The sequence below is a fragment of the Perca fluviatilis genome, chromosome 20 (assembly GCF_010015445.1).
Source record: "Perca fluviatilis chromosome 20, GENO_Pfluv_1.0, whole genome shotgun sequence".
Taxonomy (NCBI): domain Eukaryota; kingdom Metazoa; phylum Chordata; class Actinopteri; order Perciformes; family Percidae; genus Perca; species Perca fluviatilis.
The window spans coordinates 30,062,809-30,078,947 of NC_053131.1; positions in this window are offsets into that span (position 1 = coordinate 30,062,809).

A 16,139-nucleotide genomic window follows, 5' to 3' on the forward strand; every position below is an offset into this window, starting at 1 on the left:
GCATTCAATTTAGAAGAGTAAACAGTCAGTTTCACCAGAACTGGTTTGTAGGTATCCTATATAACTTTTTAATGGACACCCTGCAGCCAGTCAGAATTGAAAATTCACCCAGACCATGTAATAAGTATATATAACGACTAAACCATCTGCAAGACAGGTGAAACTGGATACACTGACAGGGGAAATGATCAGCAGGAATGTTAAAATAATCTGACAAACACCTAATTGGTCCTTAAGTGGTTGAGATCATGATGACATCAACCAGCAGGAGGAAGTCTCATTGGACCGCTATGAGTCTGGACAAGTCAGGGGTCCCTGAAGAGGTGTGGACAGAACACCTTCTCCTCTCAAGGGGATCAGGGATACTTGATCGGCTCCTCCTCTTCTCGATCAGTGTTATTGATCGGCTCTTCTGGTAAATTGATTTATTCTGCAGTATGCTAGGCCAGGTTAAGGCTTTGAACAAGCTCTTAAAGGTAGAGTAAGTGATGTTAATCCAGTACACTTAAATTTGGTAACTTGTTAATACACAGACCTGGCTGTGTATGAGGAGTGCACGAGCCCCAAAACACTATCCCAGCCAATCAGCAACAGGCAACGACAGTTGATGGTAGGGGGGGGGAGATGGGAGGCAGCATGTGAATGTGCCGGCCAGCCGGTAGTTATCTGTCCGTGAATCTGGGGGTGGCGGAGCTTCTAAAGGGGGGGTTGTATTTGTTTGGCAGTTGAGTTAAAATATCAACAATCTTTGCGCAGCATTGCTTACTGCGTCTTTAAAGCACTGGACCACAAAAATACACAACTTATTGAGCTTTGGATTGTTTTTGTTTATGTTGACTTTATAAGATACTGCATGCTTTAGCTCCCCCACCCTTTAAACAATTCATTGTAACAGCTCATGGTGTAATAAGACAAACGAGATCATCATTATATATAGCCTACTGACATAAATAAAGCATTACTCTACGCAACATTTGCTCAAAGTGCTTTTTCAGTTAGGCTACATGAACAAAACAGTTTTAGTCAGTTTAAAGGTCCCATGACATGGTGCTCTTTGGATGCTTTTATATAGACCTTAGTGGTCCCTAATACTGTATCTGAAGTCTCTTTTATATAGACCTTAGTGGTCCCCTAATACTGTATCTGAAGTCTCTTTTATATAGACCTTAGTGGTCCCCTAATACTGTATCTGAAGTCTCTTTTATATAGACCTTAGTGGTCCCCTAATACTGTATCTGAAGTCTCTTTTATATAGACCTTAGTGGTCCCCTAATACTGTATCTGAAGTCTCTTTTATATAGACCTTAGTGGTCCCCTAATACTGTATCTGAAGTCTCTTTCCCAATATTCAACCTTGGTGCAGAATTACAGCCACTAGAACCCGTCCTACAATGAGCTTTCCTTAGGATGTGCCATTTCTGTGTCTGTAGCTATTGAGGAGGAGAGAGGGGGGGCAAGGTGGAGGGTGGGGGTGTGGCCTTGACCAACTGCCACTTTGCTCGTTTGAAAGCCATGATGTCTCTCTCTCATGGGTGGGCCAAATTCTCTGGGTGGGCAAAGCAGAGAAAGGGGAGGTAACCTTGCTCCTTATGACCTCATAAGGAGAAGATTCCAGATCGGCCCATCTGAGCTTTCATTTTCTCAAAGGCAGAGCAGGATACCCAGGGCTCGGTTTACACCTATCACCATTTCTAGCCACTGGGGGACCATAGGCAGGCTGGGGGAACACATATTAATGTTAAAAAATCTCATAAAGTGAAATTTCCATGTCATGGGACCTTTAAAACTAATGTTAAAAAGAGTCATGTAGTCATTCAGGTCTGATAATACTTCTCTGAATGTATTGTTGGGGATTACCTCCTCTGCGTTCCCCCTTTTGGGACAATGTGTCTGACTCCAATAAAAGACCTAGATATTAGGGGTGCACGATTCAGAAAATGTCATGATTCGATTCAATTTAGATTTTTAGGCTTATGATTCGATTCAAAATCGATTTTCGATTCACAAACGATTCTCGATTAAAAAAAACGATTCACAAGTATGTGAATGTAGTTACTTTTCCCATGTGATTGCAGTAGACATAAATAAATTAAGTAAATGTAGTTTGATATTACATTTATATGTCTTCATACAAAAATAAAAACTACAACTGGACTGTGGATTTAAAAAAAAGTATTTTCAAACTGACACTCTTCTGTAAATGTATAACTTTTGACAAGAGCCTGCAACTAAAAACTGCAAAGTGCCAAGCTTTGGCCAGCTTTCAAATACATTTAATTCAATCATGAAATAAAACTGTTAAATAAAAAGAGCTTTTCGTTCAGAGTTGGGTGGAGTTTAGAGCATTGAAAGAGAGTGCGTTGGTTGACTGGCATGTTAGGTACTTTAGGTTGTTGTTCGTCCAAATCTTTAATGTTAATCTCCGGGTGATGGCGTACCATGGGAGTTCTCAAGTTTGTGGTGTTTCCAAATTACTTAACTTTCGCTTTGCAAAGCCTGCATATAGCATGATTCCTATCAAGTTCCGTCTTCCCCTCGAGGTTATAAAAGCCGAAATGTGCCCAACCTCTCGCCTTCAATGAGGTTGGAGCAGGTTGAATAATTCTTTCTGTGAGGTTTGCCATTGTTTGCGCCGACTAAACTACTTCTGCTGCACTCATTCTTCTTTTGATTATAACAAGAGTGCCCAGGCGTCAGTGACTACGTTTACAAGCTGTCAATTTTCGGGTTATGGTCGGGTTAAGGTCACTATTCGGGTTTCTGAAACATTCGGAATTACCCGTTTACATGCGTGAGCAGAGAGAGTTACTCCTACATGGAATTTGTAATCAATTGGCAATATCCCGACGTAAACGGCGACGCACGGTTAGCGTCTGGACGTAGCCTACGGACAACCTTAAGACGCAAAAACTTTTCGGTCACCTTCTGATAAATCTCACTATCTCGGTACTTTCTGCCGTCAACAAAAGACATTATATTCATGGTTTTCACCACACTAATAAAGAAATTGGTTTCCTCCTCGCTCCAAAAGTGTGGTGCTGTGCTGCGCCATGTTTACCTCTACTTCTTGTTTACTTCCGGTATACTGCGCGCAGGTTTTCTGCATTGACATATATATAACTATATCATTATAGTATATAATTATTATTATAACTATGTTTTCTGGCGCATACAAGAAGTTCCTCTACTCAAAAGACCAAGATTCCTTGCGAATAGAACATGCGCAGAACACAAATCAATGTTCCTTTTGATGGAGATATGCCGATACACATTTACATGACCAAACTTTCGGGTTAGAGGGGTAGGGGTAACCCAGGTAGCATATTCGGGTTTTTAAAAACCGGAATATGAGCATATTCGTTTTTTTGCCGGTGTTTACATGGCCGTGCGCGACCGGGTTATTGCTAATATTCCGGTTTTGAACGGGTTATTGGCTGCATGTAAACGTAGTCATTGTGAATTCTACGCAGTGCCATCTATGGGAATGGCGAGCTAAACTCATTTCAGGACAATAGTATACACGCCATTACAAAACATAAAAGAAAAAAATCGGTAGAGCTTGAATTGCGATACGAATGTGAATCGATTTTTTTGCACACCCCTACTATATATCGCCGTGCATTCGTTGAATTGGTATTACATTGATCCTAAGCAAGAGCCAAATAAGACGATAAAATAAAGTCAAATACATTTGTTTAATCAGTCAAGCATCAGAGTTACAATACACAGATCTGTGGGATCACAAAGCATGCAGAGACTAAGTTTCCCTAGCAACAGACAAAAAAAACGGAGCCGGTCCATGTATTGCTAGAATGTGAGACCTTGTGAGCCCCGATCTATTCCTCCCTACATCTCTTATACTTTCTTTCTTGGGCCCCCTCTTCTTCTCCAGCACAAGGACTGTTATCTTCACACAACACACGCCAGGGTGGGGGCCACAGTGTTATGTCTCGTCCTCATTTGCTCTCACACGAAGTGGTACACTCTGTTCCTGTTTCACTTGTTATTATTACTCAATGTACTTTGCTCGAGACTCATGACCTTTAACTACTCTATAGTTATGGCTTTAAGCTAAACCTTCTCTGCGTCAGAGTTTTACATTCTTTACATTCTTATTATATTTAGCTGCAAATAGTAAGAACATTATTCTACAGTATACACACTGGACTGTCCTACAGTTGTACATAAGTGTTAGCCTATGTGGAATTATATTGTTTAAATACATGTGCACTGTGCCCAGGGACAACAGATGGACATTAGCATTGTAACATATTTGGTGCAACACGTGTTGTAGCCTACACTCTCCCCGTTTTAAATAAACCAATAAATGAATGAAAATTATAAGCTTTGATGCTTCACCTGACATTGTATTTTGGTGTGATGAAAAAAAGGTAGGATAAATAAAGAAGACATCTTTGTTTGTAGTTCTGGAAACCGATTGTATTTCCTTATTATATTAAGCATTTGCATTTGCATTTATGTCACGTCCTATTGTAAACACTGCACTTTCCAAATAGGACTATGCAAATTTTGTTCATTTCTTTTTCTGCCTTTTCTTTCTGAATTAGTCGCTGTTAATTTCATACAAATCATACAGCGAATGCTACCGTCACCTTTGAAACTATTATCTGCACTCTGTCATCTCCAGTGTGTGATCCAGTGAGCCCCTCGGATCAAGGTAACCTAATAAGGTTACCGTGTTGATTTAAACTCATCCTCATCCCCTCTGGTATTAGTGCTTGTTTGGACTCAGTTGTTGCGTTGAAGTGCCGACCTGTGTTGAAATATTTTCCTTTCCCCTTGGTCATTCCATTCCATCAAACACAAACCTTGAGTGTTCTTTGACGCTTGGAGGGACGCTCTGAAAGGCCGGGGTGTGAATGGAAAGGTGAGAAGTGAGACAGTGTTGATGGAGGAAAATTAGACTGATTAGTGTGTGTGTGTGTGTGTGTGTGTGTGTGTGTGTGTGTGTGCGTGTGTGCGAGAAAGACTTAGACTGAAATAACAGGAGTGTTAAGTTGACAAAAACAAATGCAATCTTCCTTTAATTTTCACTGTTTTATGTGGTACTTAGCAGTAAATGGAAACCTAAATGAAATAGAAGAAGGGAAGAAGAATGTGTCAGAAGGAGCTACAGGAAGTTGATAGATAGACCCCCAACAACCACGCCTCCCCACCCCTCCTCTTGTCCCTGTGTGTGTGTGTGTGTGTGTGTGTGTGTGTGTGTGTCTGTGTGTATGGGTAGTCGACACTGGAGGAGAAACAGGGACTCTCCGTAAACATGCCAGCCTTTTGAAGTTTCCTCCTCCTCCCTCTTTCCCTCCTGCTGTTTTGAGGCCTGTTGCTCAACTATGTTGGACACTGACAGCATGTTGTTTTAAGAACAGGACACAGAAATTCCCTCTTGGCTGTCAATAGGTTGTCTTTGATTATCACACATTACACTAAATGCTAAAAAACAAAACAAAACACAATACATAATGAAATGTGACTCACACATACATTGTTTCCGTTTCTCACAGTGCATTGAGGCAGACACACACATATATACAGGCAAATTGGCTCACAGTGTGACTTCAGAGATTCCAGTTCATCAGGGTGCCAACCACAATAAGGTTCAGCAATACTGAAAAACAACTGTGCCTACTCCTAACCCTGTTTAAACAGAACTAGGTCAAACTTTTCTGGGGAATAAAAAAAAAGGCTTTGTTATGTTGAATGTATGAAGATTAAAACATGTATTTGTCAGGGACAATACATGTAGGCATTGTTACATCTAAAGTGCAACCGATGCAATGTATGTGGGACTTCTAGCTGTAGGCTAATTTGCAGTCCTTGTATCATGGTTTGAGTTGTTTTTAGACATTTGAGCTCAGGTTTCACTACAATAACATCCAGGGGCCGATTGCTTGGCCTCCTATATTATTATAGAATTGCTTTTTGAAGTTTTCTCCAAAAGAATTGTATACCGAAATAACTTACCAAAGGCCGCCAAAGCACTTAATATGCAACCCAACTGTTTACTTCTGACCTGTTGTGTATTCCTCAGAGGAAAAGATTGTACTACTTCATTTTTCAACAGAGAAATGTTACTGGGCTGACGGTCAAAGCTGCTCCGGCGAGCGAGAGGTTTTATGGTGGTGTAGTGGAGAGTATACGCAGGTATACGGACAAGGTTTGAGTTATAATCTGAGCTTTGTGGGGGATCACTAACATTAGGGGCGGAGATAAAAATAAATAAAAAGGTTTCGAAATACGTTTGCGGCTCTGGCACTTTAAATGAACAAGAAAGTTCTAGCTGCAGCTTTAGGCTCAGGCCCTCTTCCTCCATCACATCCCAGAGGTCCCCAGCGTGGAGAAGGCAGTGATGCCTAAAATGGTGTAGGCCCAGTCACGCCAGAGACGATATGGATCAAGATACGATAGCATGCCTCATGGTTCATTATACGTTAAAGTTAGGTAATGCAAAGTTCAGAGACTCCAGTCTGCAGTGTTATTCATACATGTCACTGATAAACCAGAGAACTATACAGTTACATTGGGCTTCATGTTCAATCATCAACAGAAAAATTAGTGATGTTAAAACAAATTAGCGTTAATGCGATGACAAAGCATTCAATTTGACAGCCCTAATTCTCACACAACATGCTTCATCATGATTATAATAGATGATTAACCTGTCAAAGACACACTGCCATACAACAGCTTCATCACATCCATGTCAAATGCCAATGCCAGGAGCCAAATATGTTGTTTGGAGTATTCACACACAAAGAATATGGACATTTCCATGCAGCACGGTAAAACAAAGAAAACGTATTGATATTCTGCAACACAACAAAAGATTTGCAGATTCTTGAAAGCTACACAGCAAGGTTAACATCAGGGCAGCGCGTCAGCCAGGTCACTGTGGGTTTAGTCTCGCATTGCCAGACCTTCCTCCACAGCGCTGCGGAGGAGGGTCTGGGTAGTCCACACAGCATTCCGGAATGGGAGAAAAACATGCTCTGGTTTATTGGCATTTATTTTAACCAATCACAATCGTCTTGGGCGGTGTTAAGCGCCAGACTGGCGCCTCTACAAAATAGCCTCGGGAAGGAACTTGTTTTGGTGGAACATGTGTACGTTCAAAGGTTGTTTTATGGATTGGCTGATTGGACAGATAGTCTAGCTAGCTGTCTGGATTTACCCTGTAGAGATCTGAGGAGCAGTTAACCACAGTCCTCACAAATCCACCGGAGTTTAAAATGCCAACACAAACGACATGCTGCAAAGGACCACAGGTCGGAGTCTAACCTACGGCCGCTGCGTCGAGGAGTAAACCTCTATATATGTGCGCATGTTCTACTAACTGAGCTAATCCGGGTACACCATTTCTGTCACTTTAAACATACCACTGTCACTTTATCTTGCAATTGTTGTTTCCATATGTTCTTGTGTAGATTTTCTATTTTCTATTTTAGTTTTTTTTATATTTGTTATTATTTATTCTTTTACTTTCCCTATTTCTCTGTATTGTTCTTCTGCTTTTTACAATTACTACTGCTTTCTGCTATTTCTACAACCAAATTACTCCCTTGGTATCAATAAAAGTTTATCCTATCTTATAACAAACTACGTTTATTGGATCTTGCAGATAAGAAACCAAGGGAATAAAGGGATGAAACTAATTTGAAACCCAGTTTCGGGTTCAGTGCCTTGCCGTTTGGCAGTGTGTAATACCCACCATCCTCCAGTGGCCAACTAGCAGCTGGAATCCATCCTCTTGTCAGTGCCAGGAATCAAAACACACAGCTTTTAATTAATACTTAGACTTTTAACCTCAGTGAGAAGCTGGCACCCTGTTGCAATGGCCAGCTGACTGCTAACAGTCTGTGTCTTATTAGGTTAGATTGGCGAGGGGGGGGGGTGAAGGCCGGAGTAATGGATCCCTGTGTTAGTGCAGGTCATCTTCCAGCTGGTCCAGCTGAATAAACCCTGGGATTTCTACGCATTAGCAAGTCCAGGACCCAGTGGAGAGTCCAATCAGCCTCAGGTTTCATGCAGCACCCCTGCTCTGAGCTGACACACTGGGTAGGACAAGGAATGTAATAAATAGATCAAGGGCTCTATCTTGCACAACAGTGAATTAGTGAAATGCTCCTAGGTTCGTGCACAGCACGAGCACACTATGCTTGTTACACACACACAGGGACGCGCAGCAGCACACAAACATGCAAAAGATTACAAATAAAAATATTACGGTGCAAATCCGCCATCATAATAGCAATGCTCCAAGGTCCAAACGCGCCTGGCTTTTAAAGGGAATGGGAGATGACACTCTGATTGGTTGATTGCATGTTATGCCCAAAACACACCTATGAATTAATGAAGACACTAAGTACAACCCTTTTGAACCATGCGCCTGGCAAACGGACCCTTTTTTTCGCCGTCAAACTAGCAAAAGTGGATTTGGACACGCCCTAAACGCACCTGCGCCATGCACTTCACGCTTTGCGCTTAGATCGCTAAAATAGGTCCCCATATGTTTATTCATAAGTGATCTAATTAGCTTTTGTACACGTTTTATTCCATTTACTACAAATCACATACAGTATATGTTAACATAGTCTGGATCAACGACAGTTCATTTCAAGGAACATGTGCCTCGCCTTTCGCTCTGTGTGTGTTGCCGTTGTCAAACTCTGTTCGCTTCGGGAAAAACAACAACAACCTTCGAGGTAGCACGCTACACGCTGAAAATGGCAAGTTTTGAAGAAATTTTGGATCGTGCAACAAGGCAGGCCTGCTTGGTTCTTTTGGGGAATAATTGTCAAGATTTACAAAGAATATGTTAACATTGCGTACAGAGAATTGAGACAATGAATGGGACATCAAAACTCATTTGTTTCCCAATATTCACTCACATGCAATTATAATCACAGTAACGTATGTAGGCCCACAGTATTTATTCTTTCATGTGTGTAAAATATCAGAAGTGAAAGCAAAACTAACCACACTTTCTGGCTGACTTTAAAAGCTGTGTCCCGAAACGTGTGTTCCGTGTGTGCGTTATACGACAAATAAACACACAGCCGCCTGTCCGCCCGCACGCACGCACAGCAATGTATGAACAACCCGTTCGTCTTCAAATTTCCCCACTTTGTACACACCGATGTCTTGTGCGTCAGTATGAGACGCTGAGGGGACAAAGTGGTGGTTAGGAATGAGAACGGGCTGCACACCCTGCGCTGTTATTGGCTGCTGGTTACACACCAAAGCCCAAAGGCTCTTTGTTGACACCCATAAACGTCCCGCACACAGAAAAATAAGAAGAAAAGAGAAAATCCAGGCAGAGGGCAGGGTCTCTGCAGATGGAGACACCGCCACACACTACTAGTGGGTCATAAATGATGATTGAGAGGGATTACTTTTGTATTAAAAAAATTGTAAAATCCTGCATATTATACCTTTTATGTAAATACATAAAAAAGGTAGTTTTACCAAGTCAAGATGCATCAGAATTAGAGGAAGAAGTTAGCACTGTGCATATAGACATGCGAGCAGTGTAGGTGAGAACGTCCAAGGCTCTTTGGACCTGTAGGGAGCTGCTGCATGCCAGTGCCCTGGGGCTACAGCTAGGAATGTGTCTTTTCACTTGCCCAGTAGTGAGTGTGAGTAATCCAATCTGTGCACAAAGAGGGACATAAAACCATAGCAAAGCATATAAAAAAATAGCAAAAACACATAAATGAGACAAACAAAAGTTATTGTTTCTCTGATGGTCTATAAAAAAAACATCTGTTTTGGAGTTCACATGTTTGCACAGGAATGCATTCTCCATTACACTGCTGGCACCATATTTCATTGCCAGATTAAACTCGGCATTCACTTCAGTACCGTTTCTCAGTTACAAGCTTTTACCTTTCAAAGCTTTAAAGCCCAGGAACATAGGATTTTGTTTTCTAAGAAATACATGTTTTTTGGAGAATTTTATAGAGAAACACATCATATATATATATATATATATATATATATATATATATATATATATATATATATATATATATCGGGAGTCATGCATTACTTGTGCAAATGTTTTGTAACCTTCTTATAAAGTGTTGCCAAATAGGTATTTTAAATTCAATTTTAAAGGATAGTAAAGTATGTTATCCTGTATATAACAATATATGCCTTAATTTGTTTTTGGCATTGTTTGTAAAGTACATTTTAAATATGGTGAGATCTGAGGGCATTTTTTAATATCTTCTTGAATTCTCTTTTTAAGGGTATTTGTATATAACCTGATCCCCATGTGTTTCATATTAAAATGTTCAGAATAAATTCAGCTTTCTGTATGGTGACGCCCAAAATTGTCCCAGAGAAATGTATAAAGAGGCAATTTGGCCCTGAAGCAGAAATATTTCTCAAATATCTAGTGAAAACAAACCTACACTCAATTGTGTTGGTGCTTGAAATGAGTTTACAAAAGTCTTGGGTTTACAAAAGTAGCGTAATATAGGAACTAAATAGTAAATAAATGTTTAAAATGAAATTTTGTAATATCGCCTTTTGAGTAGGAGTGTTGTCAAACATCACTCGGAGTCACTGGTGCGTCTTTTGTCCTCAGAGGGTTAAAACTGTAACGCCTGACAGGTTGACAGATATTTACCTCTTTGACAGTAAAGGGTAATGGGTCGCGAGGTATGTCTCTCTCACACACCGTTTCATTTTAAGTGACTCGGTCTAGTACCGAAACGTTGCCTACTATTAAACTTTATATATTTTTGCAAATTAGATAATGTGCTGGAGTTTCTAGGCTACTTTTGACCTGTTTGTCCCCCTCCCGACACACCTGTCTCACATATCAGATGTGCAAAGTATTTTTCTGTACTGATTTTATGTGACTCCAAAAAATGTGCTTCGACGAATACTGAATACATTTATGTATTTATGAATTAGTTTATTTATTTATTGAGCAACAAAAACAAACATTTTCAGTTGCAGAAGCAGGAGCCGGATGTACTCTACATGTGTATATAGCGGTTTGTTTGTATACCGGTGAGGGTGAAGAATTATTTCACCGGTTTAAAGTAGGAAACATACCTCCTACACACCTTTACAAACACATATTTCTTTCAAATTCCTCAAAATGTACCTTCATTTTCAATCGCCTTTTTTTAAAACTGTAATTCAATTAAATTCTATTTAAAATTCTTTGAATCAGCCTGCTCCCACGCAGATCAGACTGCGCATGTTTGGCGGTTGGTGCAGGTTTGGACCCAAAAGCAGGCAGGACAGCAACGCGCAGGATACAGGAACTAAAAATCTAACTATTTATTCTCCAAGGAATACAACCTGGGCAAACTGGAGCAAATCACAACTGACAGGGCCGGCCCTAGACTTTTGGGGGCCCTAAGCAAGATTTGGTTTGGGGACACCACATTGTAACATGTTGCCACTGCACTTGGCACTAAACCAAATTGTGTATTGTAAATAGTTTAAGCACTCATAATGTACAAATACGCATGTAAAGACTAATGTGAGACCTATTAACAGCAACGCTATCTTTAAATAGACTGGCTCTGTTATGAGCTCTATTGTGGGACATTTCAAGCGCTCTTGGGGGCCCTCTGGTAGCCACGGGGCCCTAAGCAGCCGCTTAGGTCGCTTATGGGTTGGGCCGGCTTTGACAACTGACATACCGAAAAAGACTCCTATATAACTGCAATGTAAAGTCTGTTCTGCTGTACGGTTCAGAGAGCTGGCGAGTTGTCAAAACAGACATGAGGAGAAAGGAAGTGTTCCATAATGGATGCCTCTGACGAATATGCCAGATCTTTTGGCCTAATAAGTTCTCCAACAATGAACTATACAAGATAACGGGAAGTCGGAGCATCACCAAGGAGATTATGCCTGAGATGGCTAGGACATGGGTTGAGGATGGAGCAGGACCGCATCACAAAAGTCACTAAAAGATGGACACCACCTGGCGCAGAAGTGTGACACAAGAGCTGGAACAGATGAACCTGTCATGGGGAGAGGCCCAACATTCTGCCAGGGACCGAATGCAATGGAGAGTGCTCATTGAAGCCTTATGTCCCATAGGGGACAAAGAGGAGTAAGTAAGTAAGTAAGTAAGTAAGTATACCGACAAAGAACAGACAGGTAAAAATACACATGGAGCTAATAAACATGGAGCAGATCACAAGACAAGGAACAGCTAGAGTGGGCAGGGAACAGAAATAACGAGGGAAACACTGAGTAACAAGACAACGAGGCCTGGCAACACAAGGCAGGCAGATGAGGCTAGACACAAAGGGTGTACAAGGGAAAGACACGCAGGGCTACAGAAACACATGAGGACCACAATGGAAAGCACAGACAACTCAATTTAACAATGAAAAAAAACAAAAACAAGGAACATGAAAAGAAAACCCCAAATCCCTCGAAAAATATAACACTAAATTAAAAGGCAAAGTGTCACAATAAACCAATGACCACAGAGCAGGATCGTGACAGCATGTGCAAAGCGGAGGAACGATACAAAACAAAAATAACAGAAGAATCAAATTTAGACATGTTCTCTGGATTTGGTTTCCTTGTTTATTAGATTTCCCTATTTTAAGACCAAAAAAACATTGTCGTTTTCCTTTTTTCAAGCCTACGAAACCATGAAAAAAAATTATTTATTTAATGCTTTTGTATGGTAATTAAATAAAAATGTAACTAACGCGCTTAATGATGCAAACGCAAAAGAATATGCAGACCAGTGGCATCTGCATGGCTTTTATTTTTATATACCAAGTACATGGATTGGGGTGGTGACTACCTAGTCTATATCCTTCACGTTCCACTTCCGGGATTGCTCCGGTGCTGCAGGAAATTCCGCCGGATGCATGTCTTTTCCGTTTCCTTCCGCTTACTTTGTGTTGGGATTTTAAATTCGGTTTATGAGGACTATGGTTAACTGCTCCTCAGATCTCTGAAGGGTAAATTGAGCCAGCTAGTTAGACTATCTGTTCAATCTGAGTTTTCTCTCGCACAACTCTTTTGCAGCGGATCAGTTTAGCAGTTTAGCACCGTCCATGGCAATTCTGATTGGTTTAAAGAAATCCCATTAAACCAGAGCACGTTTTCCTCCCATCCCTGAATGCTGTTGGGAGTAGCCAGATCCTCCTTCAGCCCGCTTTGGAGGAGGGTCTGGCAAAGTGAGACTAGTAATAACCTAATTAATCTTTACCTTGATTTATAGTTTTACATCATTGTATACTTCTCACAAACTGTTCTGTGCCTGGGGTTAAGAAAGCATCCTTTGAAAAGTGTATTCAGTTTTTGGCAGTTTTATGTGAAGCACAATACTGTTGATCCCTATAGCAACATGGCCACCCTCCACAGCAACACACTATACTATACGAACTTACAGCCCCTCTCACATATCAACACAAAGAGGATAACCGCAGTGTCAATGTTTAACACTTCTGATGTTTACTTCAAAGGCTGCAGTGGGGAGGACGTGGGTTTAGGTTAAAGATAATGATACCTACACAGGCATCTGTTTGGACTGAAAACAAGGCATTGTGGGAACACAAGCAGGGTTTGGCCAGAGGCATTTGCTTTACTTCCTGCTGGGAGATAAGATGAAAACAAAGCGTTGAGAGTCGGTCAACAAGGTTAAGTAACAAGATCTGCTCATAAACCAGAAAAACAAAGGCATTAGAAACCAACTTCGTGGTCTGTTTGTGTGTTCTAGTGTACTGTAGATGAATTACTGCTGTGTTGGTGTTGAGGGTCACTGGTGTGGGCTCAGAACACATGAGCAAAATGATCTGTGACTATAGTACAGGCATTATGCAACATGCAACTCTTTCAACAATTCTAGTCTCATTAAAGTCTCCTCTATCACATATAAAAAAAACAAGTCCTAAGAAATGCCAGTGGTGGAAACGGTCTTAAAAAATTGTAAGTTAAGCTTATTTTCATTTCAAAATATTGGTTGATGTGAAATACAGAAATTTGCACCGATTCCAAAACGACTGACTTCTACCGGGCTGAATGAGAACACAGATTTCGGTGCCACTTAAAGGTCCCATGGCATGAAAATGTCACTTTATGAGGTTTATTAACATTAATATGCGTTCCCCCAGCCTGCCTATGGTCCCCCAGTGGCTAGAAATGGTGATAGGTGTAAAACGAGCCCTGGGTATCCTGCTCTGCCTTTGAGAAAATGAAAGCTCAGATGGGCCGATCTGGAATCTTCTCCTTATGAGGTCATAAGGAGCAAGGTTACCCTCCCCTTTCTCTGCTTTGCCCGCCCAGAGAATTTGGCCCACCCATGAGAGAGAGACAGCATGGCTTTCAAACGAGCAAAGTGGCAGTTGGTCAAGGCCACACCCCCACCCTCCACCTTGCCCCCCCCCTCTCCTCCTCAATAGCTACAGACACAGAAATGGCACATCCTAAGGAAAGCTCATTGTGGGACTGGCTCTAGTGGCTGTAATTCTGCAGCAAGGCTGAATTTCGGGAAATAGACTTCAGATACAGTTTTAGGGACCACTAAGGTCTATATAAAAGCATACAAAGAGCACCATGTCATGGGACCTTTAAATGCCTGAACTGCACTCTGGTGCTCCGAAACACACGTTACAGTCAACAGAAGCACCACTGCACTAACTAGCTAACATTACACTTGGTAGTAGGTAACGTTATCCTACCGTTAGCTAGTAGCTGACTTAAACCCGGTTAAAATGCTGACAGCTAAATGGTCTAAACTGGGACTGCATTTCACTCGAGAGGATTCCAACACCGGGACATACAACAGTATGCAGCTAAAGACACAGTGTGGCCTGAAATGTTATAGAATTTCTTTTAAATGTTTTCAGTACTTGTGTTTTTTACACACACGGTGTGTTTAATTGTGTGGAGACGTATGGAACTGTTTTGGAATTACCACGCACGGCACATGATCCTTAATCGTCAAAAGGAATTTCACAAACTGATCAAAGAGCAACTAATATAAACCGATCCTGGCATATCTATAGACAGCACAGGTGTGTCTGTGATATTCAGCCACTTACATGTAAGATAACACACACAGCCTACTTTTCATAAGCGCATGCCTGCAAACTAGTCGCTTTTCAGCGAAAATCACCGTTTTGAATGGGAAAATGTCATCCACATGAATCGTGTAGATCCAACGAGTTTTTTTTTTTTTTGGGGTGGTGGGTCCGAGAACCGGTGCTAATATGGCTCCGGTGCCGTAACAAGCGTTATCTACCGGACCGAATTGCAACACGAATTTCGGTGCCTTATTTAGGTGCCACTGAAATGCCTGCACTTCTCTCTGATGCTCTGAAAACGGACGTTAGAGGCAACCTAAACATCGCCGCACGGGACGCTAGTTAACACTACACTTGGCAACAGGTAACGTTAGCCTACCGTTAGCTAGCAGCTGGAGTAAACACAGTTAAAATGCTGACAGCTAAACGGTGTAAAAGTTTGTCTGTATTTCAGTGGAGAGGAAAGTATGACAGAGTGCAGCTGCCGTTGTCGGAAAAACAACACAGATGTTGCGTTCACTTGAACCTTGCCTCGCCAGCCTCGTGCTGCATTCATAGTTATTGTAAAATACCCTTTTCCCATCCAGTGGCTGTTTTTGTCGTTTAACAGGAATTTACTGGTGAAATAAGTTATCGTTATAAGTTATTGTTATTACATTTTCAATAAATCATTTAATTTTGACCCTGTGGCCTTAGCAATAAAAAAGCTGTTCTTTAATGTCGCCAACTGTAAATATATATATATATATATATATATATATATATATATATATATATATAGAAAAAAGAGAAGAGAGAGAGAGAGAGAGAGAGAGAGAGATATGTCACCTTTTTCAGCCTTTCTGAGTTTGCAGGTATGATGAGCTCCACTGTATTTCGCATTGATTTACTGGCCCTGTTTTATTTCTTTATCTGGGAATTCTCTGGGACTGAGCAAACGAGACGGAGGAAGACAGAAGTGATTAAAGAGAGAGAAAGAGGCAAACAGGAGTTCTCCCCATTGTCCCCGGCGATCGAATCTTTTGAACTTTGGCTCTGGAAGAAAAAAATAAATAGCAGAGACGGAAACGTAAGAGAAGGCAGGGAAGGAAGAGATGATTA